Genomic DNA, 27,805 nt, shown 5'->3' on the forward strand with positions numbered 1-27,805 from the left:
ACATTTACACAAACACCTATGCAGATGTTTACAGTCATTTTTTTGATAATTACACAAACTTGAAAGCAACCAAGATGTTCTCCAGTAGATGAATAGATCAATAAACAGAAGCACATCCACACAACGGAATATAATTCAGTGCTAAAAATAAATGAGCTATCAAGCCATGAGAAGACATGGAGTAAACTTAAATGCACATTACTAAGGCAATCTGAAAGGATACATGTTGTAAGACTCTGTATAACATTCTAGAAAAGGCAACTAACAGAAACAGTTATGGATCCATGGTTTCCAGGAGGGAGGGATGAGGACACAGAGCAGAAAGGATTTTTAGAGCAGATACGTGTCATTAAACATTTGTCAAAACCCACAGAATTCACCACACCAAAAATGAATTCCAATGTAAATTGTGCAGTTGGGGTCATATGATCCATCATCATAGATCCACCAATTATACTGAATGTGCCATCTGATGTGGGATAACGATAGTGGCGGAGACTGTGCCTGTGTGGAATCGAGAAGTTTCGGGGAACCCCACCCAAATTTGCTGTGATTCTTTGAAAAGTCTATTAAAAAGAAAGATGCTAGGTACTTGATGAACTTTAGTAACGATTTTGTTCTAGAAGAAAAATAAACACTTTGCATTTGTGAATACTTTTTTTTTAAGGGCCAGGCAAATGTTAAGAAAATCTGCAAGGCAACTTATCGTGAAAGCTTTGGAGGTTAAGTTCTATGAACACAGCAAGAACTAATGGTGATACTGAAGTCTTATAGAAAGGTTTGCAATTTTTTTACCTTTCTGTTTTTTTTTTTTTTTTTTTAAGGAAGAATATCAGTGAAGAATACTCCTTGAAGACACATTCAGCTAAGGCTTTTTTTAATTAGTGGAGTACTTTTTTATGGGGAGTTCATTTCTGTGTGGGTGAGGTGCTCTGGGTCTGGGGCTCCTCTCCAAGAAGTGGTGTGGAAGCACTGGCAAAGAGATTTTTGCGTGAGGCTCTTTACTGATGAGAGTAAGCAGCTTGAAGAACCGAAGGGTCATTGAAGGCCATGTCCCAGTGCAAGTGGCCTAGGTCTCAGGCTGGCTACTCTGGCCTTGTCTCGGGATGTGCATGGACTCGTCTCTCTGTGTGCCTTCCGTGGCGGCTGCGTGGGCCACTGGGGTGCCGCGGTGGGTAAGGCGGAGATGCATGGCCTGAGCGCTGGGTGGACACTCGGCAGATGGGGCCCAGCCTTGGTTCACGGGCTACCACGGTGTGAGCTTCCCTGGTATAACTGACTTGGCGCGTTGAGGAATCAAAAAGTTGCTGGAGCTGCAAAGGTGGATCTGAAGAAAAAAGGGTGCTGTGATGGTAGTGTGAGAACAGGGTCTGAGCCTGGGGAAAAGGCACAGAAGGTCGCCAAGGGGGAGTGGGTGGGAGCCAGGAAAAGGCTGGTTCTCTTGGGTCACCTGGATTGTCTTGGGGCTGCCTCCTGCCTGCTGGTCCTGCATGTCTGCCTACAAGCGAAAGGTCATCCCTGATCCACCTGCCCACTGGGTCGTGGCCTGGGAGGTCCACACCCCAGGCATCTACCACGTGGGCCAGCAGGAGCTAGGAGAGGTGCCGGTGCGCGCCTCGTCCGAGTGCACGCCATCTGACTGCCGGTGTTGCCCCGCGTGGCGGAAGTGGAAATGGAGGTCCAGCATGTCGAAGCCACGCCTGACCGCCTTTGTACAGCTGTAGAAGTTGGCCTCCATTACGTCTTTCCGCAGGCTGGTACAGCAAGTCTCGCCTTCCGAGGCAAGGAAGACTCCAGAGACGACTTCTGACATAGGCAAGGCTGTGTTCCACACCAGGAGGCAGGACTGGGGCAGGACCTGGTCCAGGCGCCGGAACAGGCTCTCCACGTCCTCCCGGTAGCTCCTTTGGAAATCATGGCCATATCTGGAGAGGTCCCAGAGGCAACAGTTCAGGATGACCACGTCGGGGGCATGCGGGCCCCACCGCAGCTCTCCCAGGATATCCTCGAAGTAAGGCGAGTACGCACGCTTAAGGAAGTAGAAGCGCACCAGGTGGTGGCTGGAGCAGAATTGGCGAACCTCGCGGTAGTGGGGGCTGTTGTGCATGCGGCCTCACCTGCCACCCTCCAGCAGCACGTCACGCTCGAAGCTTATTTCGCCCCTGGTCTTCAGCTGGCAATCCTGCAGTAGGAGGACCAGGTCCTTGTACACCGCCCGCTGGATGGAGTCCCCCATGACAACCGCGAACTTGTTGTGAAGCAGCTGCCTGACTTCGCAGGCTCACAGGTGGGCCATGGTGGCCGAGGGCAGGATGGGTGGCCGAGCTCCTGTCTCTTCTCAGGGCAGGTCAGAAGACAGCACCGGAGAAGGGCAGACCCTCAGAGCAGGAGAGGGTCGATTTGGCTTATGCTGTGAGGAGAAGCGAGGTGGGGCTCCCTTGGGCCCTGCAGCTCTCCTCAGCTGAACTGTACTTCACCTCGGGACGGGACTTGACCTCTGAACTACCAGGACTCCTGAGCGCCCAGGCTCCACCTGGTGGAGCGGAGGCACAGAACCCCAGCGGGTACCCGCGGCCCCATATCACTGAGGAGCGAGGAGCCAGGCTTTCACATAGCATGGCCTGAACTCAGGGCACAGCCAGTCCATACCCTTCTCTTATCATGCCAATATTTCACTAATGGGGTCCGTGCTCCATCTAGATGCCTCTTCGTGCTGTTGCTGCTAACTCTTTCTGTACGTGTTCCCATTTCTAGTTGAGAATTTCTTCAGTACTGGCTTGGTTCTCCTTCTTAGCCAACTCCTGTATTTGTGGCATTTGGGGAATGTCTCTGTTATGGGAAGAACACCACTTCAAGGGATAGAACCCAGCCTGGGGACTGATCAACTGCTAGGATGTCCACCCAGTGGTTGGCAGAACGAGTGATTCCTAGGCAAACACTGTAGGACCCAACTATTTAAGGTATTTACAGCCAGCTCAGGTGTATTCACCTGTACTTGTAAGACAATTCAGAGATCCCTGTGTACCTTTATGCACTTTCCATGGGCCACTGTCTTGGAGAACTATAGTACCTCAGAACACTGGACAAACAGGCCATTTGAAAATGGCAAGGTTGGAATTCTCCTCTCAGTCTTACTGTCTGAAGGAGACATTCTTCCATTCTCTGAATGCCAGGCAACCACTAAGCCATTGTCCATTGACAGAATGTTGCCATTTCAAGAGTTCTATGCAAATGAAATTCTATATATGTCATTTGGGAGACATTTTTACTCAGTATTGTTTTCTGGAGATTCATCAGAGTGTTCACTTTATAAACTCTGACCACCTGTTTTCTGTACTAGGAAGGGATTTTTCCAGTGATATAAATATTTCAATATTTTGTTACTTTTTTATTGCTGAGTGCTATTCTGCAGTATGGATATACCACAGCTGGTGTATCAAATCTCCCACTGAAAGTCTACAGCGTTTTCAATTTTTAGTTGTTAAAAAGTGTACTGTAGGCAAGTTTGGTGGCCCACACCTGTAATCCTAGCAGCTTGGGAGGATGAGGCAGGAGGATCACAAGTTCAAAGCCAACCTCAGCAACTTAGTGAGGTCCTAAGAAAATCAGTGAGACCCTGTCTCAAAATAAAATATAAAAGGGATGGAGATGTGGTTCAGTGGTTAAGTACCTCTGAGTTCAATTCCTGGTACAAAAAAAGAAAAACAAAAGTACTGTAGTAAGCATTTCTGTACAGGTTGTTGTGCAAACAGAGACTTTTATTTCTCTGGGATAGACAAAGAACTGTGATTGCAGGTCTTGGGATGGTTGTGTAGTTGGTAATTTAAGAAATGATCAAACTGTTTTCCAGAGTGGCTATACCATTTCATATTCTCATCAGTAATTATTGAATAACGAGTTTCTCTCTGGGCTATAGATACTCATATCCTGTACATTTAAACCTTATAATCTTTTGTATCCTTGCTCAAGCAAGTCCACTCCAGTAAGTCAGATAAAGAGAATTCCCCCCCCCCCCCCCCCGCCCCGGCCATGCCTTCATGGGTTCTGTCTCCCATTTGTTAGAATTTGCTCCATAGAGTTTGGCTTAACTCCAGTGTTGCTTTGTTGTCTCATCTTGGTCCTTTAGCAGTTACTTGGAAAACCCAGCAGTACAGTATTTCACTCATGTATGGAAGCAGTGAGAGGAGCCTGATACTTAAGGCATGTAACTGGACAAATACATGCAGGGTGTTTAGGTTGTTCTCTTGAGATCTAAAATCTCAGCTGTCATCACTAATTGTTTCATATTTATGAAAAGGGAAGTAAGAGGAAGAAGACTTTCTTTTTCATTGAGGTTCTATAATTAATTACTTTGATATTTTTGTATCATCTACTCTTGCTCTGTGTAGGCATTCTCTGAGTATCAAGAATCTTTGAGGATCTCTTTGATAGGCCCCTTCTACTTAGGGTATCCAGGGTCATGCTTTACTGACTCTATTTTCTCCAGTGATCAGCTCCTGAATCTGCTTTTTCTTTTGTAGTATTTGCAGCTATCATCAGAATCTCTCAATTTTCACACTGCAATTTTTTTTAAAAAAAATTTTTCTGTAATTTCACTGTAACCAGAAATAAGAAGAAAGTATTTTTTTCTGGTTTATCCATCTTGAACTGAATGCCATCCATTTAATTTTTTGGTTGTGGAAGCAAATATATGATCTTGTACAATTTTTTTTTTTTTTTTTTTTGCTAAAACTTCCAGGTTGCCTGCCTGGTAGCAGGACAAGTAAATTACTTGTAAGGTAATTTTTACCCTATTTCAGTGTATGACTTTATGAATCTATGGTTAGAAAGTTAAACAATAACTTCTTTACACATTAACAGAAAATTTTTTCTTATCTTCATCATCTTTTCAAATGATTCTCCAGATATATTCACTTTAGCACCTACATATACAAACAAACAAAACAAAAAGAAAAATGGAAAAGAAAAAACAATTTTAAATTCATAAATTATTTGTATTTGCATGTATTTGGGGTCTATGATCCAAATGCTTTTGTCTTCCTCTGAGCTTTTAAGCTTGGGGTATAATACTACTTTGTTTCTTTTTTCCTTTGTCTAATAGCAGATTTGGTTAAATGTTAGCATTAGAATATCTTGATTCTTCCTATGTCATAAAATGCAAATTTCCATTAAACATTGAGATTTCAATTTATTCACTAAATGAAGAGGATGACCCAGATTAAAGGGAGTTAAAACTTTCTTCAGATGGGCAGAAGATATAAGTAAATGGTTTTTCTTTAGTCAGAGAAATAAAAAGTCTTAAGATTATTAAAAACAGACCTGAAGCCAAATATTATAAAGTATTGGGTGGGGAAAGAGAATTGTACTATGTATGAGATTTATAAAGATACCTATGATTCCAAATAAAACCATAAATGCTAGTCACAGCCTGCTTTTACATTCTACTATAACAGTTTCACTACCTAGATTTTTGGGTTTAAAAGTTGAGCTTATTCTGGGTGTAGGAATTAAAGAGTAAACAATATAGAGGGTAATCTAATATAAAGAAGGCACCAGGATTGAAGATTTAGAGGCATTTACTATAGTAAAGAGATGAGCTCATTGGGCAGAGAGGCCGTTCCTGCCAACCTATGTCTTCTTCCCCTCTGTGCGTCTCGGAAGCACCATATCCCTCATTATATTTCTTTGCAACCTTAACTGCTGCCTGACATTTTGTTAATTATTTGTTTATTATCTACTTATTTTATCAGTTTAAGCTCCATGGGAAAATGGCTTGTTTCTGTTTATTGATGTATCTCTAGTTCTTAGATAATACTGAGTGTGTGACTGGTTCTCAATAAATGCTTGTGGAATAAAAGAAAAAAAAATTAACCATGGAAATTCATTATTGGAAAAGAGCTTTAAAAACAATTCTAATGCTTGTGTTGCCTAATTAACAAATCTACTGAAGAGTCATCCAGTCTAAGTTCTTAAATTCATTCATGTTTAGTTATGGGAAACTCAGTTTGCCATAGCCATTAATTTTGTCCTCAGAAAATTGGACCATTATAAGTTTCTCTCTGTTTTTTTTTCCTTAAAGACTCTGCTTTATTCCTGAGACATTAGAGGATAATGATAATACTCTTCCATATGGCAATCTTTAATATTTTTGGACACATTTAGATACTATTAGTCTCCTGAGTGGTCTCTTTCTAGCCCCAAATCTCTTCAATTACTACAACTAAGGCATGAGTTCCATTTGTGTTAGCATATGACTCAATACTAAAAGAGGCATAATAACAAAACAAAGAGAATTCAGAAGCATGTCCCCATGGCCCAACAAGGATTTATTTGTATGATAATAAAGTGGATCCCTGTTAAATAATTCCCTCTTTTCCTTTCAAAGGATAGTGAGCCTTTGATTCTAGGATCCTCTATCCCTGGTAGATTCTGAACTCTGCACATTCTTGTGGAGGGTGCAGGGGAGAATAGAGAATCAAGAGTTGTCCCATCCACTCACATCCCTTTGACCCTGTGTATGCCCCTTTTGTTTGCTGATTGAGCAGTCGTCTGGATACCACCATTTTCAAAATGTCATTTACATCAGTTATTGAAGCCAGACTGGCTTTTGTGGTTGGTCCTAATTCATAAGTCTCTTCTCCATGTCTAGATTCTTTTGTCAGAATGCATCACAAGTCAAATATGACATTGAAAAGTAATCCCAGTTTTCCAGGTGTGGTTTAATCAACACCATCCCAGATTTGGATTATCACCTCCTTTGTTACATTAATGCTGCCTGAAACCTAATCTGCTTTTTTGGAGCATTGACCATGCTCATGACTCACATTGACTTTACCTTCCACTAAACTCAACTGAGTCATTTTAATACACAATAAAAATTGTCTTCCCTGTCCTAAACCTATGCCTCTGCCTTTTAAAATTTGAGAGCAATTCTGAAGACTTATTACTGTTACATTTATTCTGTTGTTCCATTTGGCCAGAATCTTTTTATTCCATTGCTGCAGCCTGTCAAAATCTTTTTGGATTTTAATTCTTTTATCCTGGTTACTCAGTATCTTCCTTAGCAGTCTGCAAACCATGCTTGATCAGAATTTTTTCTATATCTGCACTCCATAGTGAAAATACTGAACTAGATAGGACAGAAGAAAGGGATTGTGGTGCATGTACACCTCCTTTCAGGTTTTCATTTCTTCAGTATTCCATGGCCTTTGGATATAATTGTTTAACCTATTATTGATCCACATAATTATGTTTACTTCAAGGACACATTTTTTTCCATATTATTCAAAAGAAGCTTCTGAAAAATTGCATCAGACACCTTTCTAGAGTCCTTATAAACTCAGCTTACCATGTTTCATAGCTCTAACAGCATAACCTTGCAAAGGTATGTGGGATATTCTCCCTGTTTCTGCCAGTCCACTCTCTGCACTGCTTTGTCCTGGAAGCCGTCTGCTGTGTACTGATTTAGCTAGAATCCTTTGTCCTGCACTGGCAGGAGGCTTCAGGAGAGCAGGAAATAAGATTACCTTATGTATTTCCCCAGATCCTCCCTTCACAGATCATTAAGAGTTCAGTCTAAGCAGCTTAGTTCTTCCAAAGGTTACCGTGTCCCTCCAATGGACTCTCCTGAAGAGATAGCCTTTCTCTCCAGGTTTTCACACACATCACTTCCCCTGCTCCTTCAAACCAAAGGATCAAGGCCAGCTGCATGGACTTGCAACCTGTGCCATCATACAAAGCTCCATTCTTGATTAATGATGTGTGGTCCCTGTCTTGAAATTCCTAATCATTTTGGAATAAGGCAACTTGCAAATTATGCCGTCAGTCTTGCTATGGATAGTACCAGTTCCCCACGGTTCTTCACTATCCCTCCAGGTTTTTAACCCTGCCCCATGCTTTTATGGAATGTCCCTTTTCTAAACTCTAGTCAATTATACTCTTTTGTTATGTGTGCCATCTGTTCCCTGCCAGGGCCCTGATTAATACACAAAGAAATAAGGTGAGTCAGATTTGTTTTTGTGAGCCTTTGTTGGCTCCAGGTGATTGTTGCTTCTTTATGTTCTCCACACCTATTCCTTCATATAAAAAGGATTCTAAAATCTTCGCTGAAATCAATTTTGTTCCATTTTTCAGAATTGGTTGATATATTCTCCTTTGCTGTTCTGATAGTTCCCCAAAGACCACCAGCAATGTTTGGTTTAATGATCTAATTTGCAGGTTCTTTAGAGACCTTTAGAGAATATTCAGGATCAGAAATTTACCTATCCTTCCGCAGCTAGAGTGCCAATTCCCTCTTACCAACACGTTTTGTCACTTTTCAATCCAAGCAAAGATTCGTTTTCTCTTTGTCATCAGTCAAGGTATTATTGACATCAGAGAATATTCCCTTTGCTACCTTCTCCTTGCTTTGATATAAAGTTTGAAAGATCTTTTTTTTCCAACCTCCACTTATTTGCTGCCACAGACTTCCTAAAACTATGAATTCTGTGCCACCTTCTAGTAGGAGTTCTTCCTTTACTATTTGTTTCATCTGATCTTTTGAACAGGTGGAGAGGACAAAAATATTACCATACAAATTCACAGACTTACATCAGCCCCCACGCTCTTCCAGTTCTAAGAAAGAAGGATTTCTGTATTGTTCCTATATCTTTATGGCTGGGCTTTTGTCATTCTGAATGGGGTCCTCAGAACAGAGAAAGACCAGATTACTTTCAAAAGAAAAAGGCTTAGAAAAGAAGTGATTATAGAAATTCAAGTTTGGACTAAAATGCTAAAGGTATTAGGGAGAAAGTTACAGGAAATAATTCAGAAGGAGGTTGGTGTCTACGAAGCAACTGTCCTGAGAATGGAGATAGCAAACAAGAGGCCTGCCTTGCCTTGTTTTGCCACATTTGTCTGTTCAAGAGGCTCCTATATAGATCTGAATCACTTCTCAAAGCTTTCTTGGTGGTTACTGTGTTGCATATATCACCATGCTCAGACCAGCCATGGGAAGGGCCAGTGATGTTTATATTGTATATATGTTCCTTCAAAATCTGAGCTCAGTAACCACATTGGTTTCCTTAAAATATCTGGGCCTTTTCTTCCTCTGTGGCTTCATTATTTGCAATTACACAGTTAGAATTACATTTATGTGAACTCCTGAAATCATCTTCCATCTCAGTATTTCCTGGCATTAAAAAAAATCAAACTTACATTAAAAAAAATAATAAACATCCTAAAATCTTGGTAACCATTCTTGCAACCTTATTCCATGGGATACACTTCCTGGCCAATTTTACTTTTAGCAGAATATAAATTCTGCTAAATTTTAGGCAGACTTTTAAAAAAATTATGGTAAATATATAGTAAATGGTATTTATTATTGTCTTAATCCATTTCTTGCTATCATAATAAAATAGCTGAGATTGGGTAATTTATAAAAAGTGGAGATTTGTTTCTTACAGTTCTGGAGGCTTAGATGTCCAAGGCTGAGGGAACACATCTGCAGGGACCTTCTTGGCTGCATCATGGCATGGCAGAAAGTGAAAGGGTGAGAGAGAGGGAGCAATAAAACTTGCATCTCCATCTCTTTGATAATCAGCATTAATCCTCTGACCTAAACACCTGCTATGAGGCCCCACCTCCCTAAACTGTAATAGGGGGATTATGTTACTAAACATGTTTTGGGAGTACACATTTAAACTGTAGCAATCCGACTCTGGCCCCCAAATTTATGTTCTTCTCACATACAGGATACATTTATTACATCCCATGAGCCACAGAGTCTTAACTCATTAGAGGACCAAAGCCAAAATCCAGAGTCAGATATATATAAAACTCAAGGCACAATTCATCCCCAGGGAAATTCCCCTCCCATTGTGCTCCTGTGAAAGCAACAAGTTTACATGCTTTAAAACAATACAGTAGTGGGACAGGCATAGGATGATCATTCCCATTCCAAAACTCAGAAATAGGCAAGAAGAAAGGGATAACTGATTTCAAAGTAGGTCCAGAATCCAATAGGAAAAATCACATTAAGTCTTAAACCTTAATAATAATAATAATAATAATAATAATAATAATAATAATAATATTCTTTGATTTCATGTCTTGCATCTTGGGTCACTAGAGTAGGAGTTGGATCCCAGGGTTTAAGGTAGCCTGCATGCCTATGGATTTGCAAGTCCCTCTAGCAGCTTTTCCAGGTTGAAGTCTATGCCTAGAGATTTTATAAGTTGGCATTGCATACTGTGGCCCTGCAGTTCTGTGGTCTCATGGCTGTCCCACTCCCTTATTTCCCCTAAGCATTGCCCTAGTGGAGATTTCTATGGTGGCCTTGCTACTGTAGCTCCTTGTGGGGGCTCTGTCTAGTGTTTATGCCCCATGACAACTCTCTGCCTGGACCCCCAGGCTGTTTGAGATGTCCTTTGGCATGTAGGTAGCTGTTGCCATGGCCCCACAGTCTTGCATTCTGTGTGACTGCAGAATTAGCATTGCATGGATGCTGCCCAGGATTAGTGCTAGTACCTGCTGGAGCAGTAGGTTGAGGTGTACTTGAATCATTGCTGGGGTGATGAGGAATTTGATCAGAGTATGGAGGCAGCACAGGGCACGAGTGCTGAGGTTCCATGAATGTATCTCTAGACTTGCCCTCAAGGTCCTAGCTTGCTGGAAGGTATCAGAAATGCTTTTTCCCATTGTCTTGGTGAGTAGAACCTGGATTTCCTTTATCAATCTCTGTAGCAAATGGATGCTTGGCCACTCCATTAGTATTGTCAATTGAACAAGCGCTTTTTTTTTTTTTTAATTTTTATGGGATGAGATATTTTTAAATCTTTCCATTTTGCTGCCCTTTTAATTATGGATTTTAACTTTATTTCTCTTTTCCCTCATTTTACTATTAGTGGTTAAAATAAGCCACCATGAATACTTTCTGTTTACCTATTTCTTCTATTAGATATCCTAGTTCATTCCTGTCTTAGTCAATTTTGTGTTGCTGTAACAAAAATACATGAGATGGGGTACTTCAAAAGAAAAAAAGATTTATTTGTTTAGGAGGCAGAAAGTCTAAAATCAGACAGCCATTTATGTCTGACCTCTTGTACGGGCTTTCTGGATATATGATGACAGGGTAAACAGTATCAAGTGGCAGGAGTGTGTGAGGGAGTGGAGGTGTCATGCATGATATGGGACAGGGCCAGACTTGCTCTTTTATAATGATCTGCGCTTGTGGGAACTAATCCATTCCTGCAAAATTTACATTAATCCCTTCTTAAGGGCATTAATAATCCAATTACCCAATTGCTTTCCACTAGGCACCATTCCCTAAAGGTTTTACCACTTTTCAACATCACCACCCTCGGGACCATGCTTCCAGCATGTGAGCCTTTGGGGAACACACTAGATCCAAACCATAGCTTTCACCCTTAAGTTCTACCTTCCACAGTGTCCTAGGACATGGATGTAGTTCTGCCAAGTTTTTTGCACTGTACCACAAAGATGACTGTCTCTATTACCCTTTTTCTCATTTCCATCTGAGACCTCATCTGAGTGGCCTTTATTGTCCATACTTCCCCTAACACTATGATCATGACCACTTACATAATCCTTGAGAGATTTAGATTCCATTTATACCTCTTCTCTTCTGAGCCTTTATCACAATTACTCTTGATGCTTCATTCATGGAAATCTAGACTTTTTCTAGCCTGTTCCTCCTCCAAATTCCTCCAGGGTCTATCCATTGCCCACTTTAAAAGCCACTTCCATATTTTCAGGTATTAGTAATAGCAACATCCTCATTTCTCTGGCACCAATTATTTGTCTTAGTATTTCTGCTGCGCTAACAGAATACCTGAGACCAGATAATTTATAAAGAACATACATATGTTTCTCACAGTTCTGGAAGATATGAAATTCAAGGTTGAGGAGCCCACTTGTGATGAGGACTGTCATGTTTCATCTTCCCACAGCAGAAGGGGAGAAAGTGAAAAAAAGGCAAATGATTGTGCTTAGAGCCTCAATTCTTTTTATAATCAGCATTAATCCATTCATGAAGATGGAGCTGTCATGACCTAAACAACTCCCATTAGACTATAATTCCTACATTGTAGCATTGAGTATTAAATTTCCAACATGTACATTTTGGGGGGATACTTTCAAGTCATAGCAAAAATATATTCCTTCCTTGAAGACTATGCTGAGATCCATAGAGTAAGGACTCTGGAAAATTCTGCCATAAATGCATTTGTCTACCTTGGTTTAACCCAGGAATCTTCAAACTTAATGTTGAGAACCAAAACCCTTTGCACCTACAGTTTCTTTGTATTCTGCATTGAGATGATTTTACCATTTGGTGATTTTCATTTATATGAAAATCAGAAGACTTGCCCAGGTAGTTACAGTTTCAAGTAACTTTTTTGTTCATTTTAGGAACTCCCAGAAAACCCATGTACTTGTACAATCCACTTACCCTCATCAGGTAAAATGCTCTTACTGGGGACACTATGAAACCAAAAGATGTTCCCTTCTCAAGATTTTTTTTGAAACTATATCTGGGCTCCACTCATAAACCTTTAATAATATTTCATGAACTTTCTGCAACCCTAATTAAACTTCCACTTTGAAAGACCTACCTTTAACCAGATCCCAGAAACTTCATTAATATCTTTACTTTTTTTCCTCCCTATGATTGATGCTACTAAGAGTCCATCAGTGTAACCATCTCCCTTACTCACTAGTAATTAAAATCAGCTTTGCTCTATCAAGAAATTATTTTAAGTGAGTAGAATACTCACCTAAAAACTCTTACATGTGGGCTTTATTGGTATCCTAGGGAATCAGTGTTTTAAGAGATACATTTGAGGGGATTTGGTCTCCCAGGATTGTATAAAAGAATTCTGGCCCAAGTTAGCCTGGATCTAAGCTATTAAAAACCATCTTTTCTTCAAATTACATGATATTTATTACATAAATCTCCTCAGTCAACATGTTTACATACACTAACAGGAACTAGTACTTTCTTTGTGTATTTCTTTTCTATGGATAATTTCATATCAGATACTATATTATGTTTGTGAACCCTAAAATTCATGTGTTGAAACTTAATATGTCTTATTATTAAGAGATGAAGGCTTGAGAAGCCGAGTAAGTTCTGAGGCTGCCCTCAGCTATGGGATTAGGGTCCTCATAAAGTGGCCTGAATGGGTATGTTCCTTCTGTACTGCTCTTCTGCCACCTGATGACATGGGATTCATCCCCTTTTGTCTTTCTGATCTTTCCACATGAGAAAACCTAGACAATACCATCTGAGGAACAGGCTTTGCCAGACACCAAACCTGCCAGAGTCTTGATCCTAGATTTCCCATGCTTGAGACCTCTAAGAAATAAATTTCAGTTTGTTTATAAATTATCATTCTCAGGTATTTTGTTATAGAAGAATAAAACCATCAAGGCACCATGATACACCAGGATATAGGATTTCATTTTCAATTTTAACTGAAATGAAATTCAGGGTTTTGTTGTTGTTGTTGTTATTGTTGTTTGCAAATCCCCATATGAAAGGTGAAGGATAGGTCTCAAAAATTAATGTCCAGAATTTATTTGAAAGAGAATGGAGTGAGATAAGGATCTCCATGAAGGTCTACCATTTGGAACTTTAAACTATTCATTAACAAAGGTGATGTAATAAGCCTTATATCAGTGATGACAGTTCTTGGTGCTCTTGCTGGCTGGGACTTCTAGGAAAGCTTCACAGTTCTAGGAATCTCCCAGCAATCTGTTGTCAGGCTTTACCCAGGGAGATGGATCTGGGAAAATATAGGACATTCTCTGTTTCATATCCTCACTTACCCTAGACAGGGTTACCTGTCATCTGCTGTTTTGTCACCTGGTCATGTCTTCTCCTTTTGGACACGGGCTTTCTCACTATACCCTCTCACCCCCAACCCAAAATGAGATTGACAGAGGATAGAATCCTGAGTCACAGTGTTACACAATTCACTGTATCAAGATTATAAAATTTTAAATCAAAATAAGTATTATGCATCTGCATAAATTTTCTGAATCTCAATTTTCTCACTGGAGCAATGTAGGTTATAACAATTATCATCATTACCTAAAGGTAGTTGTAGTGATTAGAACATAAAAGAATGATTAATATAAAGTTTACTCTTAGTATATATGTAAATAATTATTGGTATATAAAGATGGTGAAAAGTGTAGCTGATATTTCACATTAAGGTGAACATAATAGGAAAAATATGCTATCCTGGCTACTCTAAATATTTTCCCTGTATTAATAAAACTTTTAGCAAAAATCTTAGTTTAAAATAACTACTGTCATTTTTGTCTACCAGCTTAGCTTTAGTTTTGGATTTGATTCATTTAGGCTAGAAAACTACAGCAGTGATCAAAGGCATAATTATAACATATTTATAGCCTATTATTATTGTAACATTCTGAAGTAAAGGGCAAAAATTCTACCCAGTGAACTTGTTCTTCCTGTTACTGACACAAGATTGAGACATTTAAATGCTAAGACATGGATCCCTCAGGCAGAACATAAAATATTTATAATGAAGGGAGTATGGACCAATAAATTTCAGTTATGAATGTTTTTAGCTAGAAGAAATAATAAATAACCTTCCACAGGCAATATTTCAGTTTGCATTTATTGTACCTCATCACTTCAGATTTTCAGGAAACAATAATGATTGCATAGTAGGACACTAAATTACTCTCATGTTTAATGAACGATTAAACTGTTAAGCTTTGATTAAGATATAAGAGCCTCCCTAATTTGACTGTGAGATGTGGTTTCCTTCGAAAGATACAGTTTTTAATAGTAACAATAGATGATAATTTATGTATTTTTTTTTCAATAGTAATTTCTGATATAGGTTAGGCTTTGAAAAAAGAATATCAAATTTGTAGCTTTGGGGAAGGAAGAAAAAGATAGCACTTAAGTAATAGGGAGATAAATTATGTACTTGGGATGTCTTATCTCTAGTCCATTTAAACAGTTTTAAAAATTGGCAAGGAAAGTGGCTTAAATATTTTCGGATGATGCATAGAAATTGCTAGGAGATATTGTGGTACCTGGGAACCACTGTAGTTGAGAAGCAGATGTCAATCAGAACTCTGACTTTGTAACTCACCAGCTGTGTGACACTGTACGAATCATTTGTTTTCTAACTCTTTCAATTTGAAAGCTACAGCAATAAGGCATATTTTACATGGTTGTTGTAAAGATGAAGTGACACAACTTATGTGTATCAATCTGGGCTCTTCAGGGTGCAAAGCCTGAGTACAAGTTGTTTTTTTTTTTTTAATAGGCATTTGTGATGCTATAGAGAGGAAGGGGTGAGGGAGGGGAAATCAGGTAAAGAAGGAAGTAGAATCAACACTGTGATGGGTGCCTACTAGTTTGACCATTAAGCACTATTTGAAAGCCTTAGTGATGTGTGAATCAGGACCATCTGTCAGGGGAAGAATCGGAGAGGAATTTATCAGTTTCCTCTTATGCATTGTTCACCCATGGGAGATGTTACAGATTGAATTCTGAATTGTATTCCCCCTCCCACAAACCCGACTAAATTCATATACTGAAGCTCCAACGTCCAGTACCTCAGAATGTGACTTGATTTGGAGGTTACACCTTTAAAGAGGTGATTAATTTAAACTGAGGCCAATAGGGTAGGCCCTAATACAACTTGCCTGGGGTTCTTATAATAAGAGGAAACTTGGCCATGTAGAGGGAAGTTTATGTGAGGATACCGTGAAAAGGTGACCAATTACAAGCCAAGAAAAAAGGCCACAGAAGAAACCCAATCTGCAGATGCCTTGATCTTAGACTTCTCACCTCCAAAACTGAAAAAAAAAATGCATTATTGTTCATTAAGCCACCCAATCCGTGGTGTTTATATGTGAAAAGAAAGTTTTCTTCCTTGTCCCCAAGTTGAAGAGTCAACATAAGAGTCCCAAGTGGCAAGTGAAAAGTGGGGTCTTGGAGGAAAGGGCCATCAGGCTGTGGAATGTTGAAAGATCAGGTGGTCACTTTGATGTCTGGAATATGACAGATGAAACCCAAAGAAGCTAAAAAAGAACACAAGAGGTGATACAAATGAAAAAGGTTTTTAAAACTGCAAAGTTGTTATTAATAATAATCAGGGATAAAACTAGATTTATGTAGGATTTGTGTAGGATTCATTAGGATGGTTCATGAACTCATAATTGCATTACAAATTTTATTTTATATCACGTTCTGTTCCGTCAAACTCTTCTGATACTAGAAAGAAATAGCCATGTTTCTTGCAGGGAATAAGCAAATTTAGTCTTTAAAAACAAGTAAAACAGACTATGTCATTGAAAGATAAAGCATTAGATAAAATGTGGGATCACTCTCATTGTTTTTGCATGTTTGCCTCTTCCCTTAAAATCTATAGCACCTGGGTTTGGCCTTCCAATTCCAGGTCCCATGGTCTATTGCAAAGAATCTTGAATTGGACACGCTTGAGAGATGAGTGATTTTCCTGGTCACACGAGGCGTGCATATGGTTATGAGCTTGGTTACATGAGACCACGAAAGCTTTCTGTTATGTTTGTGGAGATGTCGGGAAACGTCTCCATATTTCAGGGGTAGTTAAAGGGTTTGCGGATTGGTGAAGTGAGGAGTAAGAGGAAATGTGGTTTTTGTGGGTGAAGAAATGGAGTCAGGAGTCCTGAGTGCTATGACATGAGCATGTGTAGAGGAATGTGCTCATGCAGAAACCAGGGACTGAAAACTTATCAGTTTTGAATTTTCCATTTCAGCAAATCCAACAGCTAACGTGCTTCTTGTATGTATTCTGTTCTGAGAAGAAAACAGGTTGCAATCCCTCCTCAAAGATAGCACTGAGGAGGAAGTCAAACTGGTTTTCATACAAATATTATCAAAATGTTGCTTGCTGAACAGCCTGGTACATGTTAGTGAGATGAAATGTGAACCCTAAAATTGTAGCCTTTGCATAAGTCATCATTTAATAACTACCTTATTTACCTAATAACTACCTTATTTACCTAATAGCCAAGAAGGGGAAAACAAGAGGAGACAGATGTACTTGCTCACCCACTGTTTAGCTTTGTGTTCATCTCTGGCTGAATGCCATTTCCAGGTGTTTGGTGTTGAGCCAAATACTAAAATTAGACAATCATTACACCCCTGGTTGAGACACAGGGGTGATGCAGGAACACTTGTTCAATCCTTGGCCCTTGACACTGCTATTAGTGCCTTTCTTTCTAGGGCTGTCAAATTTGCCCACCAATTTACATAAAAGTGAAATAAATAAGAAATAAATGTGACCATGAAAATGATTAGAAAGTTGGCTTCAAATTACACTATTTACATAAACATTTTAAATTCATTTTCATTTCTTTGAAAAACATGGAATATGAGTGATGCTCTTATCCTTTTTAGGGTTTGATCCAAACCTTATTCTAAACGTGTTCAGAGACATGTGACATTGTTAAAGAAAATGTGGAAAAGCAAAATGAGAGCTTCAGACATCAAAAAAAAAAAAATAGTTTGCCTATATGTGAATCTGTCAGATTGTGGAGCCTAATCCTCAAATTTGAAGATCTGAAAACCTTATCTTGTTACTACTACACAGAGGAATGCAGAGTGATGCTGCTAATCAAATGCACAATAGAACGATGTCTGATATGAGTTAGGATGCACCTGGATCAATGTGTCATCAGCATTGACAGGCCTGCTTGATTTACTATCCACACATCAGAGGAGAACACAACCTAAGCCAGTGCTTATCTTCTGGGTAGGGGTAGCTCATTGCTTTGAGTGGTTGTGACATGCACTGGAGAAAATATAAAGGTTGAGAAATCACATAAAAGGAACAATAAATAAAAATAATAGTTCTAAAGTATATGGTCAGTAGATTTCTAATCATTGTTGATCAGTCCTTCATTTTTCGTATCAAAAAATTAACTAATAGCAGTTAATTAGAAACTGCTGTTAATCAGACAAGGGAAGATTTGTTGCCTGGCATCTCTACCTATATAGAGCCACCACAGACAGACCTGACATGTGATTGCATTGCTAACTCTATCACAAAGTTGAAGGGCTTAGGAATAGCTATCTGGTGGCCAGAAACAATCATTGAAATATTTGACCTGGAATAGCTAATTTTTTTCCTATGTATTGTCCACATATTCTTCCCCCCCACCCAATGTTTAAGACATGTCTAATGTGTAGGATTGAAAGGAGGAAAAAGGGCACAGAAGAATTGACATATTTAATATTTTGATCTCTGCAACTATAATTAATGGTGCTCTGTTCTAAGCTCCAAATATCAACTATGTTTACTTTGGTCTCAAACACATTAGAAAGGAAAATTGAAACCAGAACAAGGGCTGAGAGAGAAATCCTATGTGGTCATCAATATGGCAAAAACACCCCTTCCCCAGACTTGAGAAATCTGGAAAGCAGAAATTAGAATTTGTAAAAGTTTCCCTAAGAGCAAGCATTGTAAACTAGGTGAGGTGGTGGTTACCCTTGCCTCAGGGAATGTTTTGTCTCAGCCAAGGGGACACCTGATAAAATGCCCAGGACTCTATATTATCATAGAATGAACAGAATTCCTGTCCCCAAATCTCTCTTTCAAGTTCCATACAGTAAGTTTTTACTTTCTCAATTGCTACCATACCCTATTACAGTCCTACTTTCCTTTCTCATCACACCCACAACCTTCTTCTTAGTTTTGTTAAAACAATTGATTACCTCTAGTTAAGCCCATTGTTTTATAATTGGCATGAGCAACTTGGATCATTTACTAATATTCAGGGTCTCCCAAACCTCCTGAATCATTGTCAAACAGTATGTTGGTTGCATTTTTAAATAATAAGGTTTTGTTTAACCTTCAGATGTGTCTTCAGGTGACATATTTGAAATTTAAAGCAATGGGCCCAAGTACTAATTGGGAAAAAAAAATACAGTAAGTACATTTCTTCCTCATGTTTCCAGAATGTTTCCTTTTTTTTTTCTTTTGAAACTAATTTGTACATTCACTGTATTTTTCCAGATTACAAAGAAAATTTACAGATACCATACACAAAAAAATATTTTGAGCAAATTACTTTGAAAATATAACTAACATACAATTTAAAAATATCTTCCTCTTTCTCATCTTTTCAGAGAGCTTGTGAGACTTTCAAACACTCAGGGACATACAGCTCGAAGCTTCCAACACAACAGGGCCTAATGGTATTTACTGTCACTTAATCTTAGCTACTGACTGATTTATTACTGAGGCTTTGTCTTTTTCATTTTTTCCACACCACTTAATCTGATTTTTTAAAACAGGAATTTTGGAGTTCTGTTCCCTGCATAAATAATGCACACTGACAAAGCTTTCCAAATGTTCTGCCCTTGACTGGTATAATTTGCTCCAGAACAATTACCAGAACCTGTAAAGTAGCAGGAACTGTTCACTAGAGTCTGGGACTCTAGAAAACGAATCCACCGTGCCTCACTTGGCAGAGATGTTGTCTGCCTTGCATCTAGCTCATGTTTATAATAAACAAGATGTCACAATGCCATAAATTAAATTTATGCCCCATGAAGTAAAAATGTGGCGCAAAGACCAAATTCAGAATATCTTTTAGGTGTAGAGGAACCCTCTTTATTGACAGGAGAAATAATCAGAGGAGGGGGAGAGGCCACATGTGGGATTGAGCGCCCTTCCATGAGTATTTTAACACCAGAGCAGAATTCATGTGTACAGCTTCTCTCAAGTGGGATATTAACTCTTAACTAGGTCTGTAGCCCTGGAGCTTCTCGGATGTAGGCAGGGACAATGTGTGGCTGAAAGTAATAACAGTCCCCTCCTAGGAATTGTGGTCAGACAGTCTCCAGGAGCCTGTGAGCCTCTTGTGGTTCAAATCTCCTTTCTAAATGATTTGGGACCACTGATACCTCCTGGAACCTCAGTCCAGGGTCTGACAAGTCTCAACATACTGTAGCTCCTGATATCTACAAAGTCTGTACTCAGTCTAACCTATTGATTCCTTGGATTTGTTGCCTGCGGCAGAGAGGAAACTAATTAAAAGAAAATGGAGCTTTGAAGATCTCTTAGAATCTCTCTGAGATGCTGCCACTAACCTCGGGAGTTTGAATGACTGCCCAGCACAGGAGCTGAAACATACCTTTCTCTATGCTGTGGAACTAGGCAGAAGATGCCTTTGAAATGGTAAAAGGAGACTCACATGGCTGCTCTCATCTGAATTTTCCCCATAAGATTTTGAATGAAGTAAAAGCAATTTGAGAGTTTCAAAAATATGTGTGTGTGTGTGCGCGTGCATGCGCGCATGTGCATGCACGTGTGCACATTTGGGATCATCAGAACATGTATTTTCAGGATATTTGTAAATATTAGTTAAATTTTTTTTTAAAAGTCTCTCTGTACAATAAGGACACTTTCTTCTGTTTTGTAGGTAGGGAAAATGAGACTGAGAGAGAGTTAGGTAATTTTTCTTAAGTAATCTGAGTCAGCCAAAAAGACAGTTGGATGAGATTACAACTCAGAATTGCTGACGCTGAAATACATGTGGAAACCACTAGACCACATCGTTATCTTTCTTTTTTGAATCGACTATAACAAAACAGCTCTTTGCTTACAAAATCCTTGACTGTGTTGTGCTGAAGCAGTTTCTAGGTAGATAGAACAAACAAATCACAAAATGGTCACTTAATCCTAGCAAAATAGCTTACCTCTTCCTTTTTGATCACACTATGACTGTTGGAAAATGGGGGAATGTATTTTCAATAATACTGAGATCCTAATATTTCATTGGTTGTACTTCTGGCCATGTCCAGATTGCATCACCTTCAAAAAGCTGTAAAGGCATTTTACCAGAATATCTCCTTGTTCCCAGGCAAGAGTCAGAAAGATGAGAATAGACCACAAGGCTATCATTAGATGGAAACAATAGACTGGGACTCACCATCCAAAAATCCTAAACTTCTTTCCACATCAGATAGTTTGCTAGTTACCTAGCCATGGTCATCTATTATCCTGCATTCTGAATAAAATTACAGTTAAAAAATAGTGGGAATTTATTCCTGAATAACCAAATTCAGATTTTTTTCTAATGATGAAGAATTATTCCCATTCAAGATTCAAAACAGTAGAGGACATCTTAACAGTATAAGGTAAACCAGTAAAGTTGAAAGTTATGAATCAATCCAGGTTCTGACTCTTGCATTCATCCTTTTTCCAGAACTGGAGAGATAAGAAACATACATTATTCTTCCAGAAATATCAGAAAACCAGAAGGAGTTAGAGGAAATGGGAATTTCTCATAGGATGTACCAGTTATCTTCAGCTAGGTAACAAACCACCCCAGAACTCTGGGATATCATTGAGTCAGAATTAACTTATTATTCCTCATGGTCCAAGGGTTGGCAAAGTGGTTCCTCTGATGCTTTGTCTTGGCTCATGGGAGTATCTGGAATTGCATAATCACTGGAGCTGCTGGAATGCCCAAGATGGCCTCATGACCACTTCTCACAGCTGGTGCTGGCTGTTAACTGGGTCATATCAGGTCTCTAAGTGGCCTCTGTTTCTTCAGTAGGCTACCTGGGTTTCCATACCCCGAAGTTTCAGGTCAGTTTTTCAATAATACTGTTTAAAATTACCAAACAGAAATTCTAAATAGTGTTTTCTACAGAGAAAATTTTAATTAGTATATATGATAAGAGAGGAGATTATGATATCAATTTTTAAAAATAGGTACAGTTAATAAAGTTGTCTTTTTAGGGATATGACATGTTTCAATGATTTGGGGAGAGACCAATTCTGTGGTAATTGAGGTTTTCCTTTTCTGTGCAGTTTCCATTTAAAGAATAGTCAAGAATAAAGCAATAAGACCTACACTTTTTTTTAGAAACTTCATTGTTGTATTCCAGTTCTTGCACTAATGTCATTAGAAAACTTTCAAAGTGACCCTTCTGCTTGAGTGATTCAATTCATCCCTGTATCAATTTCTTTTTCTAAACCTTGGATTTATGCAATCCAAAACATTGCTGGAAGGAATAAAAATGTGGTGAAACAAGAACTACATTCTCATATTTTTTTGGTCAGGAAAAAAAAATAGAGGTTGTTTCTGTAGAGAGTTCCTGTGTGTCCTGGGTTAGATACATTATTATCTGGGGAAGAGGGTGGTAATGGTGGGGGATGCTGGATAACATGGGGAATTGGAAAAAAAAAAAAAAAACAAAACAGTGCTTATTTCCAGATCAGACCTCAGAGGTAGGCCTTAGTAAATTGCTATTTAGCTTTTCTTTATGAGGCAGGCAGGCTCTCCTAACAAATGAGCTTTCCTGTGCATTCCCACACACTTTTTAAAACTTCCTTTTCTTGGGGCTGGGGTTGTGGCTCAGCAGTAGAGCACTCACCTAGCACGGGCGAGGAGCTGGGTTCAATCCTCAGCACCACATAAGAATAAATTAATTAATTAATTAATTAATTAATTAAATAAAGCTATTGTGTCCAAGTACAAAATATGTGTGTGTGTGAGTGTGTGTATAAACAGAAACTTCCTTTTCTCTAGCATCCCCCTAACTATGCACATGGTAGTCTAAGAATCAATTTTGTGACCTACCAGTATGTTTTAAGAAGACTGCCAAAGCCCAGGAAAGATCTCAGCTGAGGAATTAGATTGGCAGAAAGAAGATTGGTACCTATGTTTTGATTGTTAGGTTCCAGCCAGCCTTTAGTAGTATCTTCTTTGGCCAAGTAGTTCATGTTATCTAGTTGGAAGAGACATTAAACAATGAGTTAATAATAAATGTACTCTTTCTCTTCCTTGGATCAATGTTTAATTTCCTACCTCTGAAAGGGAGAAGAAAACTTAAACATATAAAGAATTTGAGGTTTCTAAATAGAGATGTTCTGTATAAATTGGAACATGCTATCACAATGTGGTGCTAGGGCAGTTATGGAATCAGGATAACTCTACTACATCCCAGAATAGATATCTACTGCTTGGTTGGATGGTTTAATTTCTAGTGGTATAATGTTTACTATTGTGAGACAGCTAATTCCACTGTTGGATAGTATAAACTGTGAGACAATAATTTCTATGTTAAGTCAAAATATCCTTTCTGACATTTATATACATTATAACTGCTTTTGCCTAATGGATTGAATAATTTTTGTATTTTATATTAACTTTTATTATAGCATACATATATATCCCATATTAAGGGATTTACATATGTTAATTCATTTAAGCTTCACAACAATCCTAGGAGCTAGGTACTTTTATTAACCCCATTTTTCAGATCTAGAAACCGAGGTATTGAAAAATTACATTGAATTGTTGAGGATGCTGACTCATAATGGTGATTGCGGGCAGCATGGGAGGAATGGAGAAACTCTAGATAGGGCACAGGGGTGGGAGGGGAAAGGAGAGGTAAAGGGGGTAGGAATGATGGTCGAATGAGTTAGACATCATTACCCTAAGTACATGTATGAAGACACGAATGGTGTGAAAATACTTTGTTTACAATCAGTGACTTGAGAAATTATGCTCTATATGTGTAATATGAAATGAACTGCATTCTGCCATTATGTATATATAACAAATTAGAATAAAAAATAATTTAATAAAAAAAGAAGTAGGGCTAGTATTTGAACCCAGACAGCTAGATTCCAAGGCCTTTTCTGTTAACAAGTACAGATACATATCAAACTGTTAACTGTCAACACTAGCATTTAGTAATTGATATAAGGAACTACATATATTAGCAGTTGTTGCAACCAAGAAGATATATATTTTTTTTTACATCCTCAGTATCTAATTCTGCAAACTCAGAAAGCAGTTAGCCTTGATGCACTGAAGAAAGCAACTAGGTTGTGATGCTTAATTCTGTGGATGGCCCTAACATGCTTAAGAACAGATCCCCTGCTTTTCTAATCTCCTCCTTCATGGTCATCTCTAGTACTTTCATATTTCTTCATATTTATCTTCTCCCAGAAAATATTTGTTGAATACATACTTTCCCCAGGCTCTGTGCTAGACACTGTATAAAAATAAAAACCCCAAAGATTTTTTTTAGGCAGTTTATAGGTTTGGGATGGAAGAGAATTAAGTTTAAAAATGATCCTAGCATGTTAACAAATTATGATGGAATTATGCTTCAGGTTCTCTGGGAGTGGGAAGATGTCTCTAAATAATACTGGGGCATTAGGGAAGGATTTCCAGAAATGGTTATACTTTGAGATGTGAAGGATAAGTAGGGATAAACCTATTGGAGGGGAGAGGAATACTGTAAGAGGGGAAGAAACAAACAGGCAAAGCCTTGACAGTATGGACTGAAGTGTGCAGGAACTGCAGTTGAATTCCCTGGAGAGGAGCTTCTCTCTAGGAACAGCTGGAGACAACAGGACAACATTTATTCACTTAATAAATACTTAATAAATATTTATGAGGTTCTTAGTACATACCATGGTCTATGCTAGATATCGGTTATTTCTTGTGAACAAAACTGCTGTCTTCTTAATGCTGAGTCAATTGGAAAATAAAGACAAACAATAAAAATAAATGTGGTGCTATGATAAAGGACTTACAGAAAGTAATTCGGAGCACATTTTTCCAGAATTGAATTTGTCCTGGGATTAGGGTCAGCCTTCCTAGGGCAGTAATCTTTATGCTAAGACTAAAAAACAAAATTTAGCTAGGTGAACCTGGTAGGTAGAGGTGAATGGAATGAGGGGAATATACCAAAAAAGGAAAAAAAATGCAGGGAATAATTTGCAGAACTGAAATAAAGATCAGTGTTATCTTGTTTTGATTCCTCAGAAGTAGACCCTATGATTAAAATTTGGGTAAAAGTAGTTTATTTGGGAGGTGATCAGAGGAGAGTGGAAAAGAAAGATTGGGAAAGCAAGAGCCCAATGCAGATTGAATTAATGATCAAGTTACCTATTTGGACACCTGGGGATCAATCCTACTGTAGAACTCTGGAAGACTGTGTATAGCATGCTTCAGAATTGTTTTATCTGAGAGGCAAGGAAGAGTGAGTATTTATTGATCAAATCCAAAATGTTATTGATTGCAGACTTTTCTCAGGGATGTTAACTCCTCAACATTTCCAGATTAGCCAGCATATCCATTAAAACAAGCTCCTGTAACCCTCATGCACAGTTGTGGGAGCGTTCAGTCAAGTATATTCAAATGACATACCTTATGGGGTCATTGTTTTAACAATGAATCTTCAAGACTGTCGTTCATTATATGACAAAACAAGGGGGACTAGTTCTCAAGTCTTTGCTGCTGCTGTTGGTCTCAAGGTCAAATTTGAAATATACCATTTGTGTCCTCTACCAGTCATTCTAATTTTCCATCACCTTGGTCAATACGTTCACTAATCTAAATTTCTTGCCTAGTAAGATTACCCAGAGCTTCATTCCTTCATGTCTGAGTGGTCTGAACTTTTGGGTCTCTTTCCCCATGAAGCTGACAATGAGGTGTACTGTTCAACAGCTAGCCCTGAGTTGAGCTGTAGTGTACCAACAGTTAATCTATCACTTGCCCCTAGCATAGATCTGGCTTATAGATGACAAGACATACTCTGTTGGACCACATATGTTACCTAAAGAAGAAGGGTAGGCAACTTAGGTGTCTGGGCTAGTTCTTCATATTAACTGGGACCATTTGGATTTGTACTCTGGATTTTTACTGTGTTATAGAAAGATGTGAAGATAACCAGTTAATGATGAGCATTTTCTCTTTCATTATCACTTGATTTCCCATGGTCTTGAATTGAGCTTCTATAAGAATCTATACACTTAGTTTCTGTTGGTAGCTCACCAACTGCTTTTTAAATGCAGCACATGAAATAGCCTTGCGAAAAACAATCTCAACTTTCCACAAAGCATCATAATCTACCTTAACGATCTTTATCAAAACGGAATCTGGTGGTTCAAATGGCCGAGTGGCAGGATGTTTGTACTGCATCTTTAATTTACTGCAAACTTCTTTTTTCTAGTCTCTAGACAAATTTGGAAGCTATCCATATTATCCTATAAATGTGTAGGAGAAATAGTTTCAAATGTGGCATATGCTGCATCTAAGGTATAAGGAGGTCTATTGAGTGTTACACTTTAAAAAAATATTTATTTGTTTATTTTTATGAGTGGCAGAAGGGGCAACATGTATGAACTTGCCCTTTAACTTTGTGGGAAGATCCAGACATACTTCCAGACACTGGATCTCTAAAACTTCACTAATACAACAGGATCTGTAATCATTTCTATAGGCTTCTCTATCACTCTGATACACAACTATCTTACTAGTGGCACATGTGTTTGCCACTTTCTTCTGTCCAGGAACATTGAGATAATTAATAAGTCAGTGTGATGTTTGAAAAATCGTGATATTTGTGGAAATCTGGATACCTTAAAAAAAAATTCTGTTCTCCTTTCTGGAGTCAAGCATATTCCAAGCAGGACAAAAGAAAAGGCAGAAACTCATAACAAATTATTATAGAAATTCTGTGCATTGCGAAAATTCTCATTCTCTTGCAGGTGCCAACTCAAGGACAGCTGAGCAGTGTGGGGCTGCTTTTCTCTTTATCTCTTCTCCATCTGCACCTAGCAGGAAATTCAACAGACCGGACAACCATCACAAGAAGAGGTATGACCCTGAGAATGAGGGGAAAAGGGACATAGAGTACTTGTCCAGGGGAGGAGGACACAAAGTTCAAAAGAGCTAAAAGTTTTTGAGGGTGGCCATGAGGATGCTTGGGGAGGTTGGTAGAACAGGTTGGAAGGCTTCTCCCTGGATTTCCACACCTCCCTTGTGGACCTTCTTATGCTTTTGAGTAACTGAAACTTTAGATTGAAGTAGAGAATTACTTTACAAAGGCTTCCAAATCCCATATGTTTGCTAATGCAGAAATGTAAGAGGTTTAGAGGGCATGAATTGTCTCTCCCCTATTCTACCATATATCAAGAAAGTAATGCTAAGGTTATTAAGGGGTTTAAAGGTGGATGTGAGCAAATTTGCATTTTTGGAAAATAACTCTGGCTACCATGCCATATGAAGCTATGTTAAAACAAAGAAATGCTGCAAAAGGGGAAATCAATCAGGGAAGGCTGTTGCTATAGATCAGTCAAGGAAGTACAAAGTTTTGCTTTAGGATGGTGGCACAAGAATGAAAGTATGGGGGATATTTGAGATATATTTGGCAAATGGTGACTCAATGAGTGATTTAATTTGGAAGGTGAGCAAAGAGAAGGAAATAATGTCTCCTTTGGCAACTGAGTAGAGAGTAGTGCCATTTTCTGAGATATGATATAATGAAGAAGGAAAGTGCATATAATAAATTCATTTTTGAGTTCAAAGTATTTAGGAAGCATCAAAAGGGTGATTTTCGGTAGGAGTTTAATGTACATCTCAACATAGGAAGCAGAGAATTGGTAGGAATTATGCTTTGAGTCATGTGATAGGACAAGATGGCTCAGAAAAGGAATGTATATGGTGAGAAGGGAAGTTGCATTGGAAGTTTCTTGGGATTAGGTCAATCAATGAGCTGTCAATATTTGGATAGGTTTCCTGTGTGTTTGTTTTAGTTTGTTTTGGCTGCTATAACAAAATACTGTAACTGTATGGCTTATCAATGACAGTTCTAGAGGCTACAAATTCCATTATCAAGATTCTGGCAGGTTCAGTGTCTGGCACGGGTTAACTTTCTGGTAAATAGATGGCACCCTCTAGCTGTGTCACCACCTGGAAGAAGGAGGAAGAGATCTTTCTCAGGCCTCTTTTT

At 38.7% G+C, this 27,805-nt stretch overlaps 1 pseudogene; it reads right to left on the minus strand.

The window, feature by feature from the left end:
- Positions 1-1,085: 1,085 nt before the first annotated feature.
- Positions 1,086-25,992, minus strand: LOC114097870 (PC-esterase domain-containing protein 1B-like; annotated as a pseudogene).
- Positions 25,993-27,805: the final 1,813 nt, after the last annotated feature.

Source organism: Marmota flaviventris, chromosome 11 (assembly GCF_047511675.1).
Source record: "Marmota flaviventris isolate mMarFla1 chromosome 11, mMarFla1.hap1, whole genome shotgun sequence".
Lineage (NCBI taxonomy): Eukaryota > Metazoa > Chordata > Mammalia > Rodentia > Sciuridae > Marmota > Marmota flaviventris.